Source organism: Pleurodeles waltl, chromosome 8, assembly GCF_031143425.1.
Source record: "Pleurodeles waltl isolate 20211129_DDA chromosome 8, aPleWal1.hap1.20221129, whole genome shotgun sequence".
NCBI classification, from domain to species: domain Eukaryota; kingdom Metazoa; phylum Chordata; class Amphibia; order Caudata; family Salamandridae; genus Pleurodeles; species Pleurodeles waltl.
Genome location: NC_090447.1, coordinates 821,863,517 through 821,889,638, shown reverse-complemented (window position 1 = coordinate 821,889,638; position 26,122 = coordinate 821,863,517). Strand labels below are relative to the sequence as shown.

The 26,122-nt window shown below is 46.4% G+C and overlaps 1 protein-coding gene across 1 annotated transcript in view; it reads right to left on the bottom strand.

Annotated features, from left to right (window-relative positions):
• LOC138250329 (arylsulfatase D-like) overlaps positions 1 to 26,122 on the bottom strand; it is a 951,998-nt gene that overhangs the window by 357,766 nt on the left and 568,110 nt on the right. The window lies entirely within an intron of this gene.

Sequence of the window (26,122 nt, the reverse complement as noted above, 5' to 3'; positions counted from 1 at the left end):
TTCTGGAGTCTTGGGGCATTGTCTCTTTAATTCTCTCTTGTTGCTTTCGGCCTTCTCGATGTCATGCAGCAGTGCACTTCTCTCTCTGGCTGCCGCAGAAAGACACCTCTCTCTAATGACCGCCTTGAACGTGTCCCACTCCACCAGTGTGGAAGTAGTAGATCCCTCATTAGTTTCGAAGTAGGTGTCTATTGCCTGACCAATGGTGTGCTTAAACGCCTTGTCCTTCAACATAGAAGGTTGAAGTCGCCAAGTAGGTATTGGTGCCTTTACCCAAGTCCAATTCAGGGTGAGAAGAAGAGGATTGTGGTCTGAAAGTGTGCGAGTGAGGTATTTGCTTGCATGCGCTAGCCTATGTATCTCTGGTGAGGTGAGAAAAGAGTCTAAACTGACGTGTAGATTGTACATGGGAGAGTAATATGAATAGTCTTGGTCCATTGCGTGCTGAACGCGCCAAGTGTCCACTAGTCCCCAGTTTTGTTGCCATGTTCGAAATGAGTGGGCCGTTCTAGTGGTTGGGGAAGAGGGCAACGGGAGGTGGGATCTGTCTAGTGTTACATCTGCTATGCAAATGAAGTCTCCGCCCAAGACTATCGGTCCCGCCAAGTGTCCTGCCAGCTTTAATGATAGGGAGGTCAGATAGGCTCCCTGATCAAGGTTGGGGCCATAAACACTTCCCAGTGTTATCTCCCTGTTATCTAGTTTTCCTGAGATCACAGTGTACCGACCCAGTGGATCATTGATGGCTGACTTATGTTGTTAAGGTACCCATGCCTTAATCCAGATCAGTGTCCCCCTAGCAAAGGCCGAGTACGTGGTGCAAAAGACTCGGCCCCTCCAGCGCTTTTGGAGAGACTGACTTTCTGTAACATCTAAATGTGTCTCCTGGAGCATCCCTATATGGATTCCCTGTCGAGCAATAAAGGAAAATATTTTGTGACGCTTGGCCTTAGAGCGCATACCCCTAACATTCCATGTGAGGAGTTTCAAATTCAATGCACCACTCATCGGCAGGTAGTTGTCTCCTCTTTTGTAAAAATATGTATCTTACCCAGGCAACTCTGCGTATTTTTCAGTATAACTATGTAAATGGGTCCCCAACTCCCCTTCCCCAGGGCAAAGGACATATTGTCTTTTCCCAAACTTTTAAACAATAACAGTGTTTCAACCATGATCATAGTCTCCACTGTGTGGCCCACAGCAGTTGTGGGGTGGTGTGCTCGGTTCTCCTCAGTCGGAAGCCCTGGGGTTCCTCCGGGTCCCCCCTCCCCGCTATCCATTAATGTAGCAGGTAGTACAAGAGAATAGTTTTCTTCATAGATTGTCAATCTTGAGATTGTAAGTAAGCTGAGATTCGCCTACCAAGCTGTCTCATCGTATGGAGTTTCTGCTATATGACTCTGTTCAGTTGTGGTGTGAGTGCTTCTTAGTCAGATTATGTCATCCGCTGTTCCAGGGGTAATCATAGGCAGGATAACACTTGATTGGGTGGAGGTTGCAGTTTCATTATCGGAATCCGAATGGTCATCTTCTTTCTGTGAGCTTGAGGGCGAAGCCATGTTCGATCTCATAGGTCCTTCACCCAGCATTGCCACCGCTTCTACCACACGCCGTCTTTCTTTTTGTACTTAATCTGGATTAGTTGGGCTCTTCTTTGCGTTGCCTGCCGCCTCCTTGATCTAGGGCACCTTAGTTTCTTGTCCTGTTGCGAATTGTTAGGCGGGTCCGATGTTGTTTGAGATTGCAACCAAGACCAAGTATCTTCCGGTGTGGAGAAGAATTCTGTGCCAGTCGGGGTGACCACACGGAGTCTAGCCGGAAATAACATTGAATAAGGGATCTCCAGGTCACGAAGTTTGCCCTTCACAGAGTTATAGTCCGCTCGCCATTGTTGCACATCCCGGGAGAAATCTGAGAAGATGGATACTTTACTGTTCTCAATAGTTAGCGTACCCTGTTGCCGTGCCTGACACAGTATGTGATCCCTGTCTCGAAAGTGGAGGAGTCTCGCTATCACTGGCCTCGGAGGGGACCCTGTGGGGTGGCATCCTGCTGGGTACTCTGTGAGCTCTCTCCAGGACGAAAAATGCAGACAGCCCCTCCGGGGCGACAACTGACTGAATCCAGGTCTCCAGGAATTCCACCATGTCAGGGCCTTCACTTTTTTCCAGGATCCCTATTATTCTGATGTTATTGCGTCTCGCCCTGTTTTCTGCATCTTCCGCTCAGCTTTCTAGCGCTTTGACCCGGTTGTCCATGATATTCAGCTTGTTGTGTGCCAGCGTCAGGTTAGGGATTGCTTCTGCCAGGTCTCGCTCTGTCGTGGTAACTCTTTCTGTCAACCACTTATGGTCATCCCGTAAGAGGCCCAAATCTATGCTTAACGTATCAATTTTAACTTCCAACGCTGTTCGGGATGCTGCTATGGCTTGAAGCACATCTTGGGGAGTCGGTTCAGTGTTCTCCGTCACTGGTACATTGTGCGTTAACGGGTCCGTGCTCCCTGCACGGGGTCTGGGGCGCAGGAATCCTCCCATGTCGCTTTCTCTTTTTTTTTGAGGGATTTCCCCATTGTATGGCCAAGTTTATTCGCTCAGTGCTCACTCTTCTACTGCACTCTCAGCTCATAAGGTGATGTATTTGTGCTGAGAAGAGTCAGAGTTAAGTTTTGGTTCTCCTTATTTGTTCTGTGCTATCGCCCATCAGGTCCCGTAACTACATCGCTTGTTCTGTAGGTATGCCTCATTTATTGGTCCGAGTATTGGGTACACCAGACCCCCTTAATTAGGGACTTTTTAGTGGAATCACAAGTAGTGTTTTCTTAGCATGGGCACAGGGGTGGTATCCTTCCTAATGCACTAATCTGTCATTGCCCCTGGCCTTGCTGATAAATTTAGCTCTTACCGGCCAAGACGACTGGGTTGTTCATTGCCCGTCTCACCCAACGGTCTCTTACTGTCCGCCAGGTTCCACAATGTGGCATTGCCCCAACCTTGCAGGTCACCCGAGGCTCCACTCGGTGGAGTAAGCGAGTCGTGCCCTGTGCTGGATACCTTTCCGGTCCGTTCTCTTCTAATAACTGGTCGCCTCTGCCCTCCTAGGCGGTCGGGCCCTCGCGGTGTTGGGTTTGCAGCCTGAAGTACCTGTGCCCCCTCCCGGGAGTCTCACAGCTTCCTCTCCCGTGCGATTTCTGCGGCCGATGGTCTCAGCTATTCTTGTGTTGTTTTGTAGCGTCGCTGTTAGTGCTCGCTCTCCGGTGGTGGACGCCATTTTGGGTGTGCCGTGAGCCGAGAGTAGAGTTATTAGTTTAAGGTCTCATTTCCAATTCTGGCAGCCCCCACCTAGGTTTCCCGGGTCTCTGGGTGGGCAGCAGAAGATTTCTCACTCAAGTCCGGTTCAGGATGGGTCAAGGACGGGGGTGAGCAGCCCCGGATCCCGGAGCTCCCTAGACTCACGGCTTACTCCATGCGAGCCCTGGCCACGCCCCCCTACATGGATTCACACATTACAATCAGTAAGCTGAGTAGACAGATCACAGAAGACATAGACATGCTAAATGTGTACAAGGTGTTTATTTACAGGTGAAAGTAAGATATTTACAATGTCCAGGTCAGAGACCCCTTTTGTGAAATCCAGATATTTGTGACACAATACAATTCCAGGGTTGAGGGACATGTGATGAGACATGCTTTGGAGTAGTGTTGATAAGTGTGGAAACAAGAATTTAGAAAAATTACAAAAATTCAATAATTGAAATTAATCCAAATTAATAAAAAAATAAAAATTAAAAATAAAAAAAATAAAAAAAATTGCACTAAGACAATTTAAAGGATTTTTAATTTGTTTTACTTAAAACTGTAACGTGATACTGAACACAAGTACAGGATCCCGCCGCTGCCACCAAAAATGTTGGAATATGGGTTATTGGTAAGGGCAGGTAGGTACCTACACCTAGCAACAAGCCACTAACCTCCACCTAGGTACAGCTAGGTCTCAGTAAATTAATCCCAGCTCAACCCTCGGTAGCTTGGCAACGAGCGTCAAGGCTTAACTTAGGAGACAGTGTGTAAAGCATTCAAATATCACAAAACAGTAATTAAATAAAACACAGGAAACAGTTTAAAAATCCAAAACCAATTTATAAAAATAGTTTATATTTTTATCTTTAAAATGACAGAAAAACAAATAAAATCGGATAAAGGGAACCGGAGATATGAATTTTTAAAGAATTATTATTTTTCTAGCGCTTAGAAACAAAAAGCGCCAATCGGCTCATCTGGTTGCACCAGGACCGGGGCAAAGTCAAAGTTTCAGGCCGACCGCGATGGAGCCCTGCTCGGCTACAAGTCGCGGGAGGCCTCGGTTAAAAAGTTACCTTCTGACTTAGTCTTTATTTTGAAGATTTTCTTCAGCGGGACGAACCTGCCAGTTGAATCCGACCTCCTGGAGCCCTTGTCCGGATACGCGATGTGGGTTTCCTCGGTGGAGATTTTTACCTTCGGACTTAGTCGTTTTTTCGAGGTGAAAATCCTTCGACCGGGGTAAACCTGGATCTTGATCCGACGTCCGTGGAGCCCTTCTCGGATACGATGGCTGGGAGGTCCCGGTCAACTTTTTACCTTCGGACTTAGTCTCTTTTTCTGAGGTTTTTCTTTACCGGGACGAACCACCAAGTCAGGCCGGGTCGCGGTTGAGGCAAGCCGGCTAGAATTTCCACGGCGGGTCGGTCCCTCTCTGGAGCTTTTTTACAAAATTTTTCAAATCTTCTCCAAACTTCTGGGTCTTCACCCAGATGTTCTTTTAAGGTTCTTTTGGGTTCCACAGCTCACCCCAAGGGTCCAGAAGTTCTGTGATGGTCCTTGGGGGGTGCAGACTTCAACTCCCAGAATGCACCTGGTGCAAACTCCTTTTTGGCCACTGGGCAGTGGTCAACTGGTCTCTTTTTTCAGGAGTTGGTGCAGGGGACTCTGGATAGCAATTTTTCACCTGGCGCAAACAGGGAGTCCCTCCTTGGACCAGTTGAAGCCAGGCAAAGTCCTTCTTGTGGTGAAGCCCAAGTGTGCAGCTGGTGCAGTCCTTCTGAGTGCAGGTTCCAGGTGCAGGCCAGGGGTCCAGCAGGGCAGTCCTTCTTCTCCTTTAGTTCTTTTCTTCTTGAAATCTGGCAGGGATCTGAGGTGTGGGGTCAGGTCTGCCAGTTTTATCCTTGCTCCTGGGTGAAAAGCAGGGGGGTCCTGGTTCTCCAATCAGGTACAGGGTCGTCCCCCTGTGATGACCACTTCCTGGGAAGTGTGGCAAAAATCCATCCCAGAAGGCAACAGTCTCTAAAAATCCAACATGGCTGAATCTGATTTTTGGAGGTTACATCTGGCTGAGCCCACCCACTGGTGTGGCTAAAAATCATAAACACACCCCTCTCCTGCCCTCTCCTAATCTAATCAAGGGGGCACCTAGTTGTCTGGGGTTGCAGGATGTGGGGGTGTTGCTGGGTGCTCCAGATGTCCTTCTCTGCCTTTGAAGACCAGTTTGGCAGCCCTGCCCCTTCCTGCCTCACCATCTGCTGAGGGGAGATTCTCTCCCCCAAGCACATTCCTTTGTGTGAAGCCAGGCCACTTCACACCTCATCAAGGCAGCTTTGACTAAGCTGCTGCAGGCTGGCCAATCAGAGCACAGCAGCAAAAACAATGCAGGGCTGAAATTGGCAACTTTTTAGGTAAAGTCTAAACTTTTTACCTGAACAAGTTATATTAAATCCAACAACTGGAAGTTGTGGGATTTATTACAACAATTAATTTGATACCAAATTCTTGGTATGCAACATTTAAGGAGACTTCAAAATTTAAAATAAAGTCTCCCCATTTTAGCCTATGAAGGCCATTTACTTCAATGAGGGAAAAACGAATTTGGCTGTTTTTACCTCACCAGGGTTTATAAATCTATTTTTATAAAGTCCCTGCTTATAGTTACATGGCACCCAGCCCTAGGGGCACATAGGGCACACCTTAGGGGTGACTTATATGTAAAAATAAGGTAGTTTAAGACTTTGGAACTACTTTTAATTCCAAAGTCGAATTTGCATATAACTTTAATTTAAAAGCAGCCAGTAAGGCAGGCCTGCTTTTAAAATGACACTGAGCACCTCAGCAGTGCACCTAGGTGTGCACCACCTATGCTGTGGTCCCTAAACCTACATGCCCTACCATATACTAGGGACTTATAGGTAGGTTAACTTAGCCAATTATAATTAGCCTAATTTGCATATCCATTTTACACAGAGCACTGGCCATGGGACTGGTAAGCAGTACCCAGGGCACAGCCAAGAGTCAGTAACCACCAGTACCTGTCCATAAAGTGTGGGGGTGACCAGGGCAAAAAGGAGGACTTTCCTACACTGCCCCCCCCCCAGATGAAAGGTGATGGGTACTAACCTACACCCTGGTAGTCCTCATCAGCTAAGTGGAAAAACCTGGAAAGGCCATCTGCATTGGCATGGGCAGTCCCAGGTCTGTGCTCCACTGTGAAGTCCATCCCCTGTAGGGAAATGGACCACCTTAACAGTTTTGGGTTCTCCCCCCTCATCTGCATCAACCACCTGAGAGGTCTGTGGTCAGTTTGTACACGGAAGTGAGTGCCAAACAAGTAAGGCCTCAACTTCTTCAGGGACCAGACCACAGCAAAGGCCTCCCTCTCAATGGCACTCCATTTTTTCTCTCTGGGGAGTAGTCGCCTGCTGATGAAGGCAACTGGGTGATCTTGGCCCTCTTCATTGACTTGTGCTAACACTGCCCCAATCCCTTCCTCTGAAGCATCTGTTTGCACTACAAACTCCTTGCTATAGTCAGGGGCCAGTAACACTGGTGCTGAACACATAGCCTGTTTTAGGGTGTCAAAAGCTTTCTGACACTCTGGGGTCCAAATGACCTTCTTGGGCTGTTTCTTGGAGGTAAGCTCAGTCAGAGGGGCCACTATGGTCCCAAAATTCTGAACAACCCTCCTGTAGTACCCAGTCAGGCCAAGAAAGGCCCTGACCTGAGTCTGGGTTTTTGGAGCCTCCCAATCCAGGATAGTCTGGATCTTGGGCTGGAGAGGTTGTACATGGCCTCCACCAACAAGGTGGCCCAGGTACACAACTGAGCTTTGCCCTATCTGGCACTTGCTTGCCTTGATAGTCAGGCCTGCTTGAAGCAGGGCCTGATCACTTCCTTCAGGTGGACCAGGTGGTCCTTCCAGGTGGAACTAAATACAGCTATATCATCCAGATAAGCTGCACTGAAAGATTCCAACCCAGATAGGACTCTATTCACCAACCGTTGGAAGGTGGCAGGAGCATTTTTCATGCCAAAGGGCATCACCTTGAACTGAAAGTGGCCCTCTGGTGTGGAAAATGCTGACCTCTCCTTAGCTCCTGGACTTAAGGCAATCTGCCAATATCCTGAGGTCAGATCAAATGTGCTCAGGAATTTGGCAGCCCCCAACCTGTCAATGAGCTCATCAGCTCTAGGTATGGGGTGAGCATCAGTCCTAGTGACTGCGTTTAGACCTCTGTAGTCCACACAAAATCTCAATTCTTTCTTCCCACCTTGGGGATTAGGTTTGGGCACCAGTACCACTGGACTGGACCAAGGACTATCAGAGGGCTCAATTACCTTGAGATCCAACATCTTAGCCACTTCAGCTTTGATGTTGGCCTTGACCTGGTCAGACAGCCTGTACAGCTTGTTCTTGACAGGCAAGCTGTCACCAGTGTCAACATCATGGACACACCAATTGGTGAGTCCAGGGGTCAGGGAGAACAGACTAGCAAACTGTCCCAAAACTTGCTTGCAGTCTTTTTGTTGCTGATCTGTCAATTTGGGAGAGAGTACCACTCCCTCCACTGACCCATCTTGTGCCTTTGAGGACATGAGGTCTGGCAGAGGTTCACCCTCCTCCTCCTTCCCTTCATCAGTGACCATCAGCATGGTCATGTCTGCCCTGTCCTGGTGGGGTTTCATCCTGTTTACATGCAGGATCCTGTGAGGATTCCTGGGGGTGCCAAGGTCCACCAAGTAGGTGACCTCACCTTTTTTCTCCAGAATTGGATAGGGCCCAGTCCATTTGGCCTGAAGTGCCCTAGGAGCCATAGGCTCCAAAACCCACACCAGCTGTCCTGGGTGATACTCAGGCATGGTAGCCTTTTGATCATGCCAGAGCTTCATGAGCTCCTGGCTGGCCTCCAGGTTTCTGCTTGCCTTCTTCATGTACTCAGCCATGCGTGACCGCAGGCCCAGCACATAATCTAGCACATTCTCCTTGGACTCTTTGAGAGGCTTTTCCCAAGACTCTCTCACCAAGCACAATGGGCCTCTTACAGGGTGCCCAAACAGTAACTCAAAGGGGCTGAATCCAACCCCCTTCTGTGGCACCTCTCTGTAGGCAAACAGCAGGCATGGGAGGAGGACATCCCATCTCCTCCTGAGTTTGTCAGACAAACCCATAATCATGCCCTTCAGGGTCTTATTAAATCTTTCCACCAGACCATTGGTCTGTGGATGATAGGGGGTGGTGAACTTATAAGTAACACCACACTCATCCCACATGGCTTTCAGATAGGCTGACATAAAGTTTGTGCCCCTATCTGAGACCACCTCCTTTGGGAACCCCACTCTGGTGAACACACCAAGTAGGGCCCTAGCCACTGTGGGAGCAGTGACTGTCCGGAGCGGTATTGCCTCAGGGTACCTGGTGGCATGGTGTACAACCACCACAATGTACCTGTTACCTGAGGCAGTTGGTGGGTCTAGGGGACCAACAATGTCAATCCCCACCCGCTCAAAGGGAGTCCCAACCACTGGCAGTGGTATCAAGGGAGCCTTTGGCTTGCCCCCTGTCTTGCCACTGGCTTGGCAGGTGACACAGGAGCTGCAAAACTCCTTGACTTTTTCGGATATTTGGGGCCAATAAAAATGGTTGACCAGCCTGTTCCAGGTCTTGGTCTGTCCCAAATGTCCAACTAAGGGGATATCATGGCTTAAAGTAAGGAGGAATTCTCTATACTTCTGGGGGACCACTACTCTCCTAGTAGCCCCTGGCTTGAGGGCCCTTGCCTCAGTGTAGAGAACTCCATCCTCCCAGTAAACCTTGTGGCTCCCACTGGTATCCCCTTGTTCTTGCCTGGCAGCAGTCTGCCTCAGGCCCTCAAGAGTGGGACACTCTCTTTGTCCCTGGCACAAATCTTCTCTGGTGGGCCCACCTGCCCCTTGCAGTTCTGCCAAGTCAGGCAGAGCTTGCAGGGGAAGTGTCCCTCCCTCAGAGTTCAGATCCTCCCCCTCAGGGTTGGATTCTTCCTGACCCTCTGTACTTGTAGGGGCTGGCAAGCCAGACCCAGTGCCCTTTCTCTTCTTCTTGGAGGCTTGGCCCATTGTTCCAGGGTCCAAGTGTCCAGCACTTCCCTGTTGTGCTGCCTGTGACCTGGTCACAGCACACACCCATTCAGGGAGGTCCAGCATCTGTGCATGGACCCTTCTCTCCACTTCTGACCATTCAGATGCTTCAAGATCATTTCCCATCAGACACTCTACTGGGAGGGCAGGAGCTACAGCTACCTTTTTAGGGCCAGTCACACCTCCCCATTCCAGACTCACCATGGCCATGGGATGGAGTTTGGTTCTGCTATCTGCATAAGTCACCTGGTGGAAGACACCAGGTAAGACCTGCTCTGGAGAAACCAGCTTCTCTGTGACCATTGTCACACTGGCTCCTGTATCTCTCAGAGCTTCCACCTCAGTCCCATTGACTTTAGGCCTCTGCCTATACCTCTCCATGATGGGAGGCAAGGTGGCCATAGTTGCAATGTCCACCCCACCCACGGATACTAAGGTGACCTCTGTGTACCCTGATTCCAGCCCTGGGCCAACTTCCACCCCCAACCCTACACTAGCAATCCCCTGGGATTGCCCACCAGTGGGGGGCTTCTTGGAGCAGATAGCATCTCCTCTTTTATGTCCAGGTTGATAACAGTCAAAACACTTGCCGGCCTTAGCAAGCTCCTGAAACCTTCCTGCTTTAGCAGGATCATAATTCTTTCCCTGATACCCTTTCCCTTTAAAAGTGAAATGGCTCGGGGCTCCCCCTCCCTGAGAAGTTCTTGGGGACTCTTGTGAGGACTCCTTAGGCTTTTTATCATCTTTCCCCTGGTTCTTCCCCTGAGAAGAACCATGTCCTCCCTTTTTCTGATCACCCCCTGGGGGTTTCTGGTTAACCCTAGTTCTTAACCAGTCATCTGCTGCCTCCCCCAGCTCTCTGGGGTTGGTCATCCTAGAGTCAACTAGATACTGGCGGAGCTTCTCTTGGACACAATTGGTTAGAAGGTGCTCCCTCATAATCAAATTGTACAGCCCCTCAAAGGTACTTACCTTGTTGCCCTGTATTCAGCCCTCCAGTGCCTTTACTGAAATGTCCACAAAGTCCACCCAGGACTGGGTGCTTGTCTTTTGGGTGTCCCTAAACTTGAGCCTATACTGCTCTGGGGTCAGACCAAACTTTTTAGTCAAGCAACTCTTCATACTAGGGTATGAGTCTGCATCCTCCCCACTCATGGTTAGGAGCCTATCCCTCCCAGAGTTGGGAACTAACTCCCAAAGAAGTGAACCCCAGTACTGAGGCTTGACTCTCCTCATCTGGAGGGCCCTCTCAAAGGCCCCCAGCCACTTATCTATGTCATCCCCCTCTACATAGGCAGGAACAACCCCTTTGGGTAATCTGGGGGAAAAAACCCCACCCAGGGACACCTCAGCTTCTTTATCGCTGCCACCATCTCTTTTTTCTTTGTTTGCCCACTTTTTCTTTTCTAGGGCCAGCTTATCTGCTTCCAAAGCTATGTATGCTAGCTGGGCCTCCAGCTCTCTTTCTCTGATGGATGGGTTCTCTCCTCCTGAAAGGACCCCCTTCCCACCACTAGCTTTGGATCTGCCCCTAGTGACTGTATTTACTGAGGACCGTTCTTCCTCATCCTCACTTGGGCTCAGATGCCTTCCCTCCCCTGAGTGGTTAGAGTTAGCATCCTCCCCTTTTTCTTCCTCCTCTGGAGCTTCCTCTGTGCCTAGCTCTTGGGCCTCAGCCCATGCTGTCAGGGATTTGATCAGGATTTGCTTCCTGAGATCAGTGGTTGCAGGCAACCCTCTTTCAATACACAACCCCCTAAGCTGGACTACTGTCAGTGTGGGTAGGCTAGCCAGATCAAGCTCCATGGTTCCCTAGTTTTGTGTCAACAAAAACTTTTTGCAAAAATTGGAAACAAGAATTTAGAAAAATTACAAAAATTCAATAATTGAAATTAATCCAAATTAATAAAAAAATAAAAATTAAAAATTACAATTTTTTTTTTTTTGCACTAAGACAATTTAAAGGATTTTTAATTTGTTTTACTTAAAACTGTAACGTGATACTGAACACAAGTACAGGATCCCGCCGCTGCCACCAAAAATGTTGGAATATGGGTTATTGGTAAGGGCAGGTAGGTACCTACACCTAGCAACAAGCCACTAACCTCCACCTAGGTACAGTTAGGTCTCAGTAAATTAATCCCAGCTCAACCCTTGGTAACTTGGCAACGAGCGTCAAGGCTTAACTTAGGAGACAGTGTGTAAAGCATTCAAATATCACAAAACAGTAATTAAATAAAACACAGGAAACAGTTTAAAAATCCAAAACCAATTTATAAAAATAGTTTATATTTTTATCTTTAAAATGACAGAAAAACAAATAAAATCGGATAAAGGGAACCGGAGATATGAATTTTTAAAGAATTATTATTTTTCTAGCGCTTAGAAACAAAAAGCGCCAATCGGCTCATCTGGTTGCACCAGGACCGGGGCAAAGTCAAAGTTTCAGGCCGACCGCGATGGAGCCCTGCTCGGCTACAAGTCGCGGGAGGCCTCGGTTAAAAAGTTACCTTCTGACTTAGTCTTTATTTTGAAGATTTTCTTTAGCGGGACGAACCTGCCAGTTGAATCCGACCTCCTGGAGCCCTTGTCCGGATACGCGATGTGGGTTTCCTCGGTGGAGATTTTTATCTTCGGACTTAGTCGTTTTTTCGAGGTGAAAATCCTTCGACCGGGGTAAAACTGGATCTTGATCCGACGTCCGTGGAGCCCTTCTCGGATACGATGGCTGGGAGGTCCCGGTCAACTTTTTACCTTCGGACTTAGTCTCTTTTTCTGAGGTTTTTCTTTACCGGGACGAACCACCAAGTCAGGCCGGGTCGCGGTTGAGGCAAGCCGGCTAGAATTTCCGCGGCGGGTCGGTCCCTCTCTGGAGCTTTTTTACAAAAATTTTCAAATCTTCTCCAAACTTCTGGGGCTTCACCCAGATGTTCTTTTAAGGTTCTTTTGGGGTCCACAGCTCACCCCAAGGGTCCAGAAGTTCTGTGATGGTCCTTGGGGGGTGCGGACTTCAACTCCCAGAATGCACCTGGCGCAAACTCCTTTTTGGCCACTGGGCAGTGGTCAACTGGTCTCTTTTTTCAGGAGTTGGTGCAGGGGACTCTGGATAGCAATTTTTCACCTGTAGCAAACAGGGAGTCCCTCCTTGAACCAGTTGAAGCCAGGCAAAGTCCTTCTTGTGGTGAAGCCCAAGTGTGCAGCTGGTGCAGTCCTTCTGAGTGCAGGTCAGGGGTCCAGCAGGGCAGTCCTTCTTCTCCTTTAGTTCTTTTCTTCTTGAAATCTGGCAGGATCTGAGGTGTGGGGTCAGGTCTGCCAGTTTTATCCTTGCTCCTGGGTGAAAAGCAGGGGGGTCCTGGTTCTCCAATCAGGTACAGGATCGCCCCCCTGTGATGACCACTTCCTGGGAAGTGTGGCAAAAATCCATCCCAGAAGGCAACAGTCTCTAAAAATCCAACATGGCTGAATCTGATTTTTGGAGGTTACATCTGGCTGAGCCCACCCACTGGTGTGGCTAAAAATCATAAACACACCCCTCTCCTGCCCTCTCCTAATCTAATCAAGGGGGCACCTAGTTGTCTGGGGTTGCAGGATGTGGGGGTGTTGCTGGGTGCTCCAGATGTCCTTCTCTGCCTTTGAAGACCAGTTTGGCAGCCCTCCCCCTTCCTGCCTCACCATCTGCTGAGGGGAGATTCTCTCCCCCAAGCACATTCCTTTGTGTGAAGCCAGGCCACTTCACACCTCATCAAGGCAGCTTTGACTAAGCTGCTGCAAGCTGGCCAATCAGAGCACAGCAGCAAAAACAATGCAGGGCTGAAATTGGCAACTTTTTAGGTAAAGTCTAAACTTTTTACCTGAACAAGTTATATTAAATCCAACAACTGGAAGTTGTGGGATTTATTACAACAATTAATTTGATACCAAATTCTTGGTATGCAACATTTAAGGAGACTTTAAAATTTAAAATAAAGTCTCCCCATTCTAGCCTATGAAGGCCATTTACTTCAATGAGGGAAAAACGAATTTGGCTGTTTTTACCTCACCAGGGTTTATAAATCTATTTTTATAAAGTCCCTGCTTATAGTTACATGGCACCCAGCACTAGGGGCACATAGGGCACACCTTAGGGGTGACTTATATGTAAAAATAAGGTAGTTTAAGACTTTGGGACTACTTTTAATTCCAAAGTCGAATTTGCATATAACTTTAATTTAAAAGCAGCCAGTAAGGCAGGCCTGCTTTTAAAATGACACTGGGCACCTCAGCAGTGCACCTAGGTGTGCACCACATATGCTGTGGTCCCTAAACCTACATGCCCTACCATATACTAGGGACTTATAGGTAGGTTAACTTAGCCAATTATAATTAGCCTAATTTGCATATCCATTTTACACAGAGCACTGGCCCTGGGACTGGTAAGCAGTACCCAGGGCACAGCCAAGAGTCAGTAACCACCAGTACCTGTCCAAAAAGTGTGGGGGTGACCAGGGCAAAAAGGAGGACTTTCCTACAGACACTACATAGCAGACAAGTCAACAGAGGGTGGGTGAAGAGTGCACAGTTCCTACTATGACAACACTGGCATGATCTTAAGCCCAGAACTAAGGAGGAAACTGGCCATGTGGCACAGATTGGTACTACCAGGTACTGTTCTGAGTGAAAGTAATTTCTTCTACATCTTCTTCCTCTGATGTGTGTGGTACCTCCATGTGTCATTGGTGGTGGTGGTGGAGAGGTAGAGGGGGCCACATACACTTCAGGGGTTGAATATGTGGAGTTCAAGCTCCTGGCAGCTGCCATTTGTGGTAAGACATTAGGCATCACTGCAGCAAAGATGAACTGCTGATTTATCAATATAGCTGCAACATTGAGGTGGTAGGAAGCTGTGTCTTCCCTAAAAAAGGCCACTTCACGCTGAATGGACTCCAGCCTGTTGTCTGTCATGCTGCTGCCCGTTTGGGCGGGCAGTTGTTGTGGCCTCTCCCTCATGGCAGCAGGACTCCACGCAGTGGGGAGTGGGTGCCTCGGATTGCAGCTGTGTTTTCATTAGCTGTCACGAGGCACACACACACTCCCTCTTGGCTGCCTGCCACGGTCTCCATCCCCACCCGCACCAGCTTGGCCAGCTCCTGCTGGACTCCTACCACTGTCCTCTGGAAGCTTGTCTCTGGATCTTCGGAGCCCTGAGCTGTGTTTGAACTTGCAGGGGGTATATTTTGGGTATTGGGTGGGTCATCTGGGAAGTCTGCAACATTGGGTGTCTCCTTGCAACAGGAGGTGGTGTCTGGAGGGATCCCAGGACATCCTGGAGAGTCTGTTGGCTGATGGTTGTCAACTGGTCATCTAGTTCATCAGTGAAATCCAGGACCGGCAGGTTGGCAGGACAGCCACCATCCTCTGCAATGAGATGGTGTAAAATCAATATTCCTAAGGTGTGGCAGTTGACATGGCACATCATTGAATTGGTATTGGAGGCTCAGTGACTACTTACAGCCCAAACATTGTTCTTGTACATTATGGGTCCTATATATCAGCCCTTTGCCCCACCTGAGTGTCACGTTAAGGGAAGCTCAGGTGGCGCAATGGGCTGCGTCATATTTACAAGGTGTGATTTATCCACTTATAGTGGCTTGACACCACCTTGTAATTACAACCCCTTCCCATGCTTCAGTTTCATGGGAGGGCATTGCAATGGCTGTTGCAGTGGTCAAGCCACACCAACACACATTGCATTTTGGCGCTGATCCGGGTTTACGTGTTTTCATACACCTGACCTAAAACAGCCCAAGGATGGCATTACCATGGAGCAATGATGAAGTTGACTTTGATTGCTTGTCATGATTAAGTTTGTGTATGTGTACCATTCCACAGCACATATGAACTTAGCAGGTTGCCATTTCTGTTTTTGGTTGTACTGGAAGGTGCTCCTTCCTACACAACTATGATCTCCCCCTCAACCCAGCCATCCTTGCACTATGGTGCAAGGGATACAGCATTGTGGCAGGGCAGCTAATTTACCACTGGCACAGGGGTGGACCCACGGATGCCCGCCATGGGTATTTTGGTGTAAACATCCTTTTGTACATGACAGTGCCTGATGCCACTAAACTATGGATATAGCTGGTCAAATTATTTTCAACTTTGATAGGGCCTCTAGCTTGTTTGATGGAGAGATTGCATCTAGTTGTACAAGTGCACACATGGGCCCTCATTACTTGTCTGGCAAGCCTATGACCACCAGACTACCATTGGCAATCTGATCACCGCCAGCATGCAGGTGAAACTGGCACATTTGGACCGTGGGGAAAACCCCATTGGTCAATAGCCTGGCACTAGCAGGTTGCCGCCAGCTAACGGACTGGCAATGCCACCTGTCTTATAACACCAGGCCAGCATTTCAATCAGTGCTAAGCTCCAGATGGTGATCCCACTTTTCCACCAGCCTTTTCATGGCTACATGCAAAGGTTGGTAGTAAAGGGGTGTGGTGTGCCCCTAGGCATTGGCAGTGCAGGGGCCCCCATGACCAGGCCCTTTGCGCTTTCCACTGCCTGATTTGCAGTGAGAAGTGCAGCGTGTGCTGTCACACCCAATGCACCCCAAGACTGCCGCTGGCTCTATTTGATCCAGCAACAATGTTGTGGTGACTTCCCCACAGAGCTGACATGAGATGACACAGTTTCCACCCCCATCCTAGCATGAAACTTGTAATTCCTACTGCAGAGTGAGGACCGTACTGGCAGTCTTTCCATCGCTGAGTTGCCTGTGTGGCATCCCCCGCATGTCAATGTGATAATGTGCACCATAATGTTCACCAACATACACCATGTTACATTTGTGTGATTGCGTCCCCATTCCTATGTGGCTCATACAATTGTGTCAGAGTTGTTGTGGATTCATCATGTATGTATTGTGTTCTACAGAATGCAATCTCTAGTGGACATTTTACTCTAGTGGCACTGTTCTGATCAGCATCAATATGGGTAACTCAACACTGCACTAGGTTAGATACACAGGGAAGTGCCATGTTTACTGTGATATGGGACCACACTGCAATTCCCCCGGCAGCTGCACAGATTAGTTTTCTCTGCACCGAGACAGGCATTGATGCACAGATTAGTTTTCCCTGCACCGAGACAGGTATTGATGCAGCATGATGAAGTAGTGGCTGCCTTGAGGAGATGTATTGTATATGTGCGGGTGGTGTCCTTTCCTGCGCATGTACAAGTAATGTTAGCTAAGGTTCCATTTCAATGTGTGCTGTAAGCTGCAGCACACATGTGTTTCGGCAATAGGGCATGGCGTTAGCAAAGTATTTCTGCAAGAGACACCACCATGACGTGACCCAAGGAATGGCATTAACTTTCTTCCTATTCTCTGATGTCTAAGTTGTGTAGGTAGAGTAGGTTTAACTCTATGCAAGGGGTGTTGTGATAACACAGCCACAGGCATAGTAATTAGATGTGCCTTCCATCCCATGTGCTGCAAATGTTCATGTTAGTGTATAGCCCTGGTGATTGACGTATGTCCAAGTTGTGTATGTGTTGTTGTGCATAGCACAACCAAGGCGTGTGTACATGTGTTGCTTTTATGTGGATAGTGCATCTTAATTCATGGGCAATGTGTCCCGCTGCAATCCTTTAGCATTCATTGAGTGTGTCCTATTTGCCTCCCCCTTCTGGCATTTGTAAATATTAGCAGTTATTTCCCCTGCATTTGTGGTGGTTGTTGGAAGTCTGCGCTATCCTGTCCTTGTATTCCTGTCACCAGCTCTTCCGGCATGACCGCTGTAACCATCTCTTCCATCTCATCTAGGTGCTCCTCTGGTGCTGGATTTCCATCTTCAGTCTGCAGGGCTGCCTTTCTGTTCCTGGCCATTTTCTCCTTAGTTCTATGCTTGCAATCATGCCAGTGCTTCTTGCACTCAGTAACAGTTCGCTTCACCTCTGGCGCACTGTTGATTTTGTCCACTATTTGTTGCCATATAGCCTCTCTCTTACCAATTGGCAATTTAGTGGTGACGAAGAGCTGGTGTTGGTGCTCCGTCACCTCTCTGACAAGTACGTCGTTCTCCTCCTCACTGAACTGACACTGGTGCCTGGGTGTATGGGGTCACCCTTGGGTCTCTCCCCAGGCCTTCTGCTTCCATCTTCCCTTTAATTTGCACTCTTTCCAGCTTGTGCATTTAAAGTTGACACAAATGCGGTGTTAAAATGGGGCAAATCCATTTGCAACATGTTTACGGGCCGCAAAACGGATTTCAGTCACTTTTGCAGCATTAACGTAATTTTGCCTTACGACAGGGCACAAGGGTTAACGTCATGGTTTTTTACGCTAACCATTTCATAGCACCACCGTGTGTTATAGTATAAATATGACACACGGATGGTATTGAGGAATGGCGCAGCCGGTGCTAAACATTTTGACGCAAAAGTGCTAAATCAAAAAGTATAAATATGGGCCTAAGGATATTCACCAATGGTTTGTGATCAGTTTTAAGAGTGAACTTTCTTCCCCATATGAAACTTTTCAAATGTTCCGCTACCCAACAACAAGCTAACAGCTCTTTTTCTACAACCCAATTTTTTTTTTCATTTTCCTTCAATGCCCGTGAAGCAAAAGCTATAATAACCTTATTTCCAGCTCTGTTCTTTTGAGCTAACATAGCTCTTAGACCATCATTGCTTGCATCAACAGTTATGATGCATTCTTTTGTAGTATCGAATGGTGCCAAAACATCAGCTGACACTATGGGGGTCATTATGAGTTTGGTGGATGGAATAGCCCTTCCACCAAACTCCCACGGTCAGGTTGCCGCCAGTGCGGCCACCTTCCAGCGGGCCACATTACAAGTTTCCTGCTGGGTTAGTGGGCAGAAATGGTTTTCCGTCCGCTCGCACAGCGGGGAACAGCCCACAACATTGACGCCAACTCATAATTCAGCTGACGGCAATGTTGCAGTGCATAGGGTGCAGACAGTGAAAAGTGCAACGGAGCTGGCCATGGGGGCCCCTGCACTGCCCATGACAAGTGCATGGGCAGTGCAATGGCCCCAATGGGGCCCCCTGCACCCCGTATCTGCCAGTCTTTACATGGCGGTGTTACTACCATGTAAAAGCTGGCAGAGAATAGGGTTGTAATCCCCAAGCAGAGCTGCACTGGTGGATTAGGACTACTGGCACTGCCAGTCCCTCCATTAGAGGGAAACTGATGGTGCTGGCGGTCCGACGGTGCTGCATCCGCCACGGTCATAATGTGGCGGTCTGAACTCCGCCAGACAGGTCGGACCACTGCTTTGGCAGCTGTCAGACTGCCACTGCGGCCCGCCACGGTCATAATGAGGGGCTATGTCATTTTTAAGTGTATCAAATTCCTGGCGGCAAGCATCATCCCACACAAATGTTTTTCTTTTCTTTAAAAGTTCCATCAGACATGCAGTTTTAGTTGAGAACTTTATTTTTACAAATTTACTGTAGAATTCACAAAGTTCAAGGAATTATGCCACCTGTTCTTTACATTTGGGCTCAGGAGCTTGCCTAATTCCTTTGACTAGCCTTGGTCTGGTTCCAACCCTTTTTAGGAGATGACATGTCACAAATATTTTATATTTGCTTAGAAAACTCACATTATTTTGCATTGGCTACAATTCCATATTTTCGAAATCTAATCAACAAACTATGCATAAGTTTATCATGAGTTCCAATGTCTTCACTGGCTACCAGAATGTCATCTTGGAATGTCACCACACCTTTGATACCCTGCAAAACACTTTCTAATACCCTATGGCAAACAGAGGCAGCAGATGCCAGGCCAAATGGCATCCTTTTGAATTGAAATGTTCCAATAGGTGACACAAAAGCTATGTAACAATTACGGCAAGGAATGGGTGGTTCTCCTGGTGCCTGCAAAAAGGGTGGTGGAGAACTAATACTTTGCATAATGATTAGTATTATAGATCTACCAGTATACTATGGGATACTAAACCCTGTGCATATAATGTGCACAATAAATTGTGAAGAATGTACTTGAGTGGTATCCGCTACCAGCGCTTAGAAACTACAACTTATGCTGTATACTTTGTATGAGTAAGTACAAAGTTTATGTGTGCGTATCACAGAACATTCCTCAGTAAATGGATTTGGCCTGCATCTGAAAATTGCGTTTGGATCACAAGCTCTTGTTGTTGACTGTAATAAAATCTCAAAATGTTTTCCTAGTTAAAGTTGATTGCTGACTTTAATTATGAATGTGTGTGTGTGTATCACAGTATTTCAAACATAGATATATTACAATTTACTGTCACCCACTTTTATGTGTGCGCATCACAGTATATCAAGTGTACTAGCGATGCGCGTTGACATCCAGTATTGATTTTTGTGTGTGTGCATCACAGTGCTTCCACCATAGTTGTGGTGCGCCGTATAATAAGCATAGATGCGATGTGCATTGCTGACATTCAGGGTTCGGCACTCTAAGCAAGCAGCTGTAGTGAAGCAATCAGCAATCAGCAATCAGCATACAGTCGTGGTCATCTGGCTGGAATCTCCCTCTAACGCGTTTGGGACAAAGGGGTGTTTTTATCATAAAACAGCTAGCATTCTAAGAAATAGTCCATGCATATGAATGCTTTTTTTCTGTGAATGTTGGGGACATAGCATACCACATTTGTTGGCAATCCTATCTGACCGTAGCCTTGGAAAGAGCACAGAATCTCTGCTAAGAACGCAATGTTTTCCTACGTGAAAGGGCAATGCAATAGAAATAATAAAACAGCACCGCAAAAGTGGCACTTGCTAGAAAAATAAAACAATGTTGAAGAAAATGTATCTAGGTGAAAGTGCACAGCTGCAGGCCTAGGTAGCTAAAATTATGTGTATAAAATATGGCTAAAATAGATATACCACACCCTCCCCTTGCCAGTCAAAGGTGGTTGAAAGCTAAAAGCTAAAATAAGGCCTATAAACCCTAAACTAAAGCTATAACACAAACATAAATTATGACAAGTTAAGAGACATGAGCAATGAAACTGCAATTTCGGAGAGCCACAAAGTGGCTCAAAGACCAAATTTAACAGTCAGTGTCATTTTGGCAATCACCAATTACATCCGGGACAATTGAAGCCAGGAGACGTTCCACTTCGGCTGGTGGTAACATATCGAGATCATGCCCAAGGAAAACAACAGAACGAGTGCTCTGAGCTTCAGCTGAGGCAGCAGCATTCTGTGAATTGCCCACCAGTGAGCCAAGAGCTGCAGTTTCCACAAAGGGCAACTCATAGGCAGCCTCCCGTAGCAGACGCGCCCTCAACGCACATGTCTGATAATAAGACCTCATCGAGAACATCAGCAGATCAGCGTCCAATGAAAGTAAACATCACGTAGAAAGGCAGACTTCCAGTGCACATTCAAAAGCGCACCAAAGACAACTAAACACGGGCTGCACACAATCCAAAACTGGTTGGAATGACAAATACCAGTCACATTCCAACTGCTGCAGGAGTGGTGCTCCAATATACTGCATCATGTGTTCACGACACAGTTGCGCTGGCGGCAGCACTCTCAGTCCTCCCTGTTGCAAAGGGATAGCCATTGCACAGAAATAGTAGCAACAGCAGAAAGTCACCAATTATAGCTCAAGTAATCGGAAATCCCCCCAAAACACTAGAAAAAATTGATTATATGACTGAAGGTATTATAACGAATATGGAGGAGAAGGTGTGAATGAAACCAGGACCAACAGCCTTAAAAAAGTGGGCGATTCCAGTAGTACTGGATGCATTGAATATTTGTCCCAGAAGTTCACCAAAGTGTCTCAGAAAGTTAGTACTTAAAAGGGAATGAATGTCTGCTGATGATCTCGCAACCTGAAGTGCATAGGTCTTGCGGGCTGATGTAAGCGCCACATGTTTTTGAAACAATAAAGCCTTTAGTTTGCTCAACTTGTCAAAATTCACATCAGAAGTAGCAATATGAGGCCAGGTGCATGCTACTCCTTTGAATTGTCCGAGGGGGAGGGCATTCCTGCAACATGTAACAAGTTAGGAAACCGAAACAACATAAGGTATTCTGGCTCACATTCCACAACAGCTCTCACTGTAAAGGAGCACATAGCTGCCATTGGAGAGCACCTGGAACGCAGGTCTAATCAACAAGCCAAATTTGCTGAGGAGGCTTTGCATGCCCCGTGCAGGAAAGCTGTTTACAAACCATCAAATGGCTCACAGAAGTCTTGCATTCACTGCAGCTAAGAAAGATTTCTTTCATGCCATTGAAACATTTGTATGAAAAGGGAAGCTCCCACACCTTGTGTATGTAACTATCTCCCAGCCTTTCATATCTGCCTACTGGAATGTGCTTCAAACAGGAGGTAAATTGTAGTGCTGAAATAGGCAGAATAATAACCCCATGTATTAACTGCTCAGCAGATGGTACTTCAGCCACAGTAAAAGGCAACTTTTCTAAATTCTCTAAACTCAACATATGTTGCTTCCTTCTTAGCCATCACCTGTTGCTGTCAAGTTAAATTAAATGTTGAAAAAATCTCCCTTGCGCTCACATGTTGCCTGGGGATGTGACCTACCTTCAGTGAAATATCCAACCTATAAGGCATGATGGCTCTTAGCTGAATTTGTAAATGTTGCAAAAATGACACATCACTCTGTACTATGTCTATTGCAGAGGACACAATGTTATTTAAACTGTAGATTTGGTTGGACAAGGTGTTAATCCCATTAGCTAATGTTTTTGTAAATTTTCCTGATCTATTTGCCTTAACCGGGCAGCAGCTTGTTGTTGGGAAAGTTTCCAAATTTCATTATATGTTGCATATAAGAAGCGTTTTCTGCGTTGTCTTCTGGGGCCTAATAGGAAATCCTGTAAATCTGTAGTATTGGACAGGAGACTAAGATGTTCTTTGACAGTATCCAGTGAGGAGCTCTTCAACCATTGCTGGCATAGTTTTCCTACACAATACGTTGTCACAATACCTGAGTGTTCCGAGGATACACAGCGAGGTTCCGGCCTATCGGTTCTAAAACCCCCTGAGGAGTTTTACAAAACTTGTATGGCACCCGTTGGTGTCTACAGGCCACAATAACCACGACGTGTTATATGTTCCATTATCGACCCATTCATCGAGCTGATCTTAAGATGCATTTATATACTTTTGCCATTTGTTACATTTTTCAGGGGCGGGAATGTTTGGCCCATTTAATTCTTTGGTGTTTGCTAAGCCTAAACAACTGGTTTGTTGCACTGTTTCATTTAAAAATATAATTTGAACAGGAATCATACGGGGTCTGAATAATGCTTCTATTCCCCTAATTTGCCAATTTGTTCTTCCCCACATTCTTTTTAAATCAATCGATTTCAACCAATGTTCATAACCTTCTATGGCCAATCGGGAAACAAAGGAATAAGAATGTATCAATTTCGTGTCTGACAATAAAACATGCAAATATTCCATGACTGTCAATTTAAAATAATATGATTCAGCATTTTTAACATTGTGCCCTGAAAAATATGCAAACTTTTCAGTGTATGTTTTAGAACTGCCCACTAGCGGAGTCGGGCAGTGTCCCCATTGTGTATATTTAAAAATAGTGTTTGGGGTACTAGCTCTGTGAATGAAATTATGTTCATAGTAGTTACAACAGAACACATTTCCATCATTTCCTTTAAAATGGTACACATCATCATTTTCAAAAACTTTATAGTACTGTAGATCAGACATCATAGTATCAACAGTTTTTACATCCCAATCATCAGAAACCACACCGGGTGTAATTACATCAGTTAATGAAAGTTTAAATACATATGGAATTTGAATTACCTCTGTAGGCCCATACATATTGAATAATACTTTAACCCAAAAAATCCCGTCAGGAATTGGTATAGCTGAAATGTTCACCAGGGACAAGTCTCTGCGAATTTAGTGTGATGAAAAATGTGCTTTTAAAACTTCATAAACCAGTTCAATTGTAGAGCGTTCAAGAAGGTAAGAAGAAAGAAAACAATCACAAAACCCATCCAAAGAAAAAAAGCAAATTTAGTTAATGAGAACCATAGATAGTTCCATGGACAAATTAAATAGTTATTGTTTAGCCAATGTATTAGCTTACGTTCTCTTGACAGTTCTGTTACAGTTGAGGCAGATTAGTCTGTGAAGGAGTCATTAATGTAAAAAAAATCCAGAATCTCTGCGTGTAAATATCGGAGCTGTATTTTGAAGAGAACTTGCAGAAGACTCCCTCAGTGGTGCATAGTAGATTATGTCATCCGTTTGTGTAGGATTTGTAGAATTTTGCTCTGTATCAGCAGGAATCAATGTAGAAGTAGTTATTATTGGAACCAATGAAAGCTCGTTTTCCACCCTCCCCAAGCTCGGAGAGGTGTCAGCATTGCTGTTGATGACTTGTAAGGGAACATCCTGGTTTGTAGTGGGAGGGATTTGGGTAGTACCCAGGAGTCCTCTAGGTCCGCTGTGCAGGATCGGCCACATGGTGTAACTTGACATTATCAATGGAGACAAAACGATTCTCTCTCGAACCAGGCAACGGTGGTAGAATGACAGTTCTGGTCTTGTGTATTCCCAGGACTGGAACCGCTGCCCGATAAGAAGGACTGAACTCCTTTTTCACAGCAATCTTTTCACGTAATAGATCCCCTAGCTTAGGAATCCAGCCGGTAGATGTCACTGGTACATCCCTAATTCCAGAGGAGGCAGCATTGGCAGATGCATTGTCATCACGGAAGACAGTGAAACGTTCATTTATGTCAAAAGGTGTATCTGCCGCCTCCATGCCAGGACCATAAAAATCTGGAACCGATAAAGACCTGCAAATCATTAATAACAGTTTGAGCGTCAGCCGAGCATTGTGACCAAACCCACAGAGATCTGGAGCATGAGTCAACAGTGACTAAAATGTATTTGTATGCACTGTCTGGTGTCAGGGGACCGCAATGGTCCAAGTACACACATTGTAATGGTTTGTTTGAAATTAGGAGGGGTGGAGGAGTGTTTGCGGTGGGCGCTTGATGCTGGAGCCTTTAATTTGTTGGTAGATGTCACAGCAAAGGACATACTGCTTGGTCTGTTTGTAAAGACCTGCCCACCAATAGTGTGATTGTAATATTGAATATTGAAATTGTAGCCGTCGCACCGGCATGTTCAGAAGCAACTCCCTCTTGCGCTGCTTTTACTAACTCAAGTCTTAGGTCTTTATTGGGAATTACTCGAACTCCCATGCCTGGTATTGTCACTTGTACGTCAAACATGCCTGCCATCCGGTAGGAATATTTAGCAGGATAGGCTTTAGGCAAGGGTGTGCCATCAACCGAAGCTTTCACTGCTGCTAGTGTTTCATCATCCACTGTTGATCTAGAGTGAGTTACTGCTGCGACAGAAGCCATAGCAACTGCCAACTTTGCTGCTTCTTCAGCTAAAGTGTTGCCTTCCACGTGTATTCCAACACGTTGGAGTCCTAGTGTATGTACAACATGGACATTAGGTAGAATTTCCTTCAGGTCCGCTACTTTCCCCCACAGAAGTCTTTGTTTAATGGTATTTCCTTTTGAATCTATGAACCCATTTTGTCACCAGTAATGCAGGTATTTATTGAAGGACTGGACACAGTAGTACGAATCACAGGCAATCAACGTCATCTGTTCAGGATCTGTATGTTCCAGTGACATCAACAGAGCCTTAAACTCTGCAAGTTGTGCGGTACAGTCCCCTAGAGTCTGAGTGTAAATATTTTGTGGATGGAACTTGCCATCCTTCATGTATCTACTCACAACTGAACAAGCAGCTGCGTATTGATGTTTGGTGCCTATAGCAGGTTGAGCTGAAGCACTGGTGTACCAGATGGTCTGATATTGTTCAAAAGGTAGTGTATTTGCTGGGACACGATACTCAAGGTCATATTGTAAGAATTTTTGGGTCTGAAATTTGGAGTCAAAAACATAATCAACATCAGTGGCCGTCAGAGACGTTGCCCTATGAATCCAACATGCATATAATGCTTTAGCATTAGGAATGCTTGCTTTCGTAACAGCCTCAAGGGCTGGAATAGGGGATACGACAATGATGCGTTTCCCTGGAGCCAGAGGTCACTTTTTAAGGACTGCCATCTGGACAGCAGTGAGAATTTTCTCAGTAGGAGCAAAGCGTTGTTCAGCTGTGGAGTATAAGTGCGATTTATATGCAATTGGGTCTGTCTCACCCTCACTGAATATCACATAAGTGAAACCAATGGCACCAGCAATTATTCTGATGACCAAATGTGTTTTATTGTCCCTTGTATGTTGGTGTTTTGCTCCAAGCATGTCTTTTTGTAATGCTCTAAGAATGCATGTGTGTTCTACTGTCCAGAATTTGCTGGTAAAGTCAGGACATACAGTATTAAGTCATACAAGGATTTAATGCGTTGTGCATAGTCTGGAATGTAAGTTCTGCCAAAATTTAAAAAGTCCAATTCTGATTGAAGCTTTTTTATTGGATTTGGTGGTTGTAGTTGTGCGCATTTTTCTAAAAATTGGGGGCAAGGCTCTTGCCTTTTTCCAACAACTCGTAACCCAGAAACAGGACACTGAGAAAGGCTACTTTTGTTTTTTTGAAATTGAATTTGTAGACAATTTCGGCAAATCCTACAATGCGAGCTACTCGCCTTAAATGTTGCATGAGGTCGTCATCCGTGAGGTAGATATCA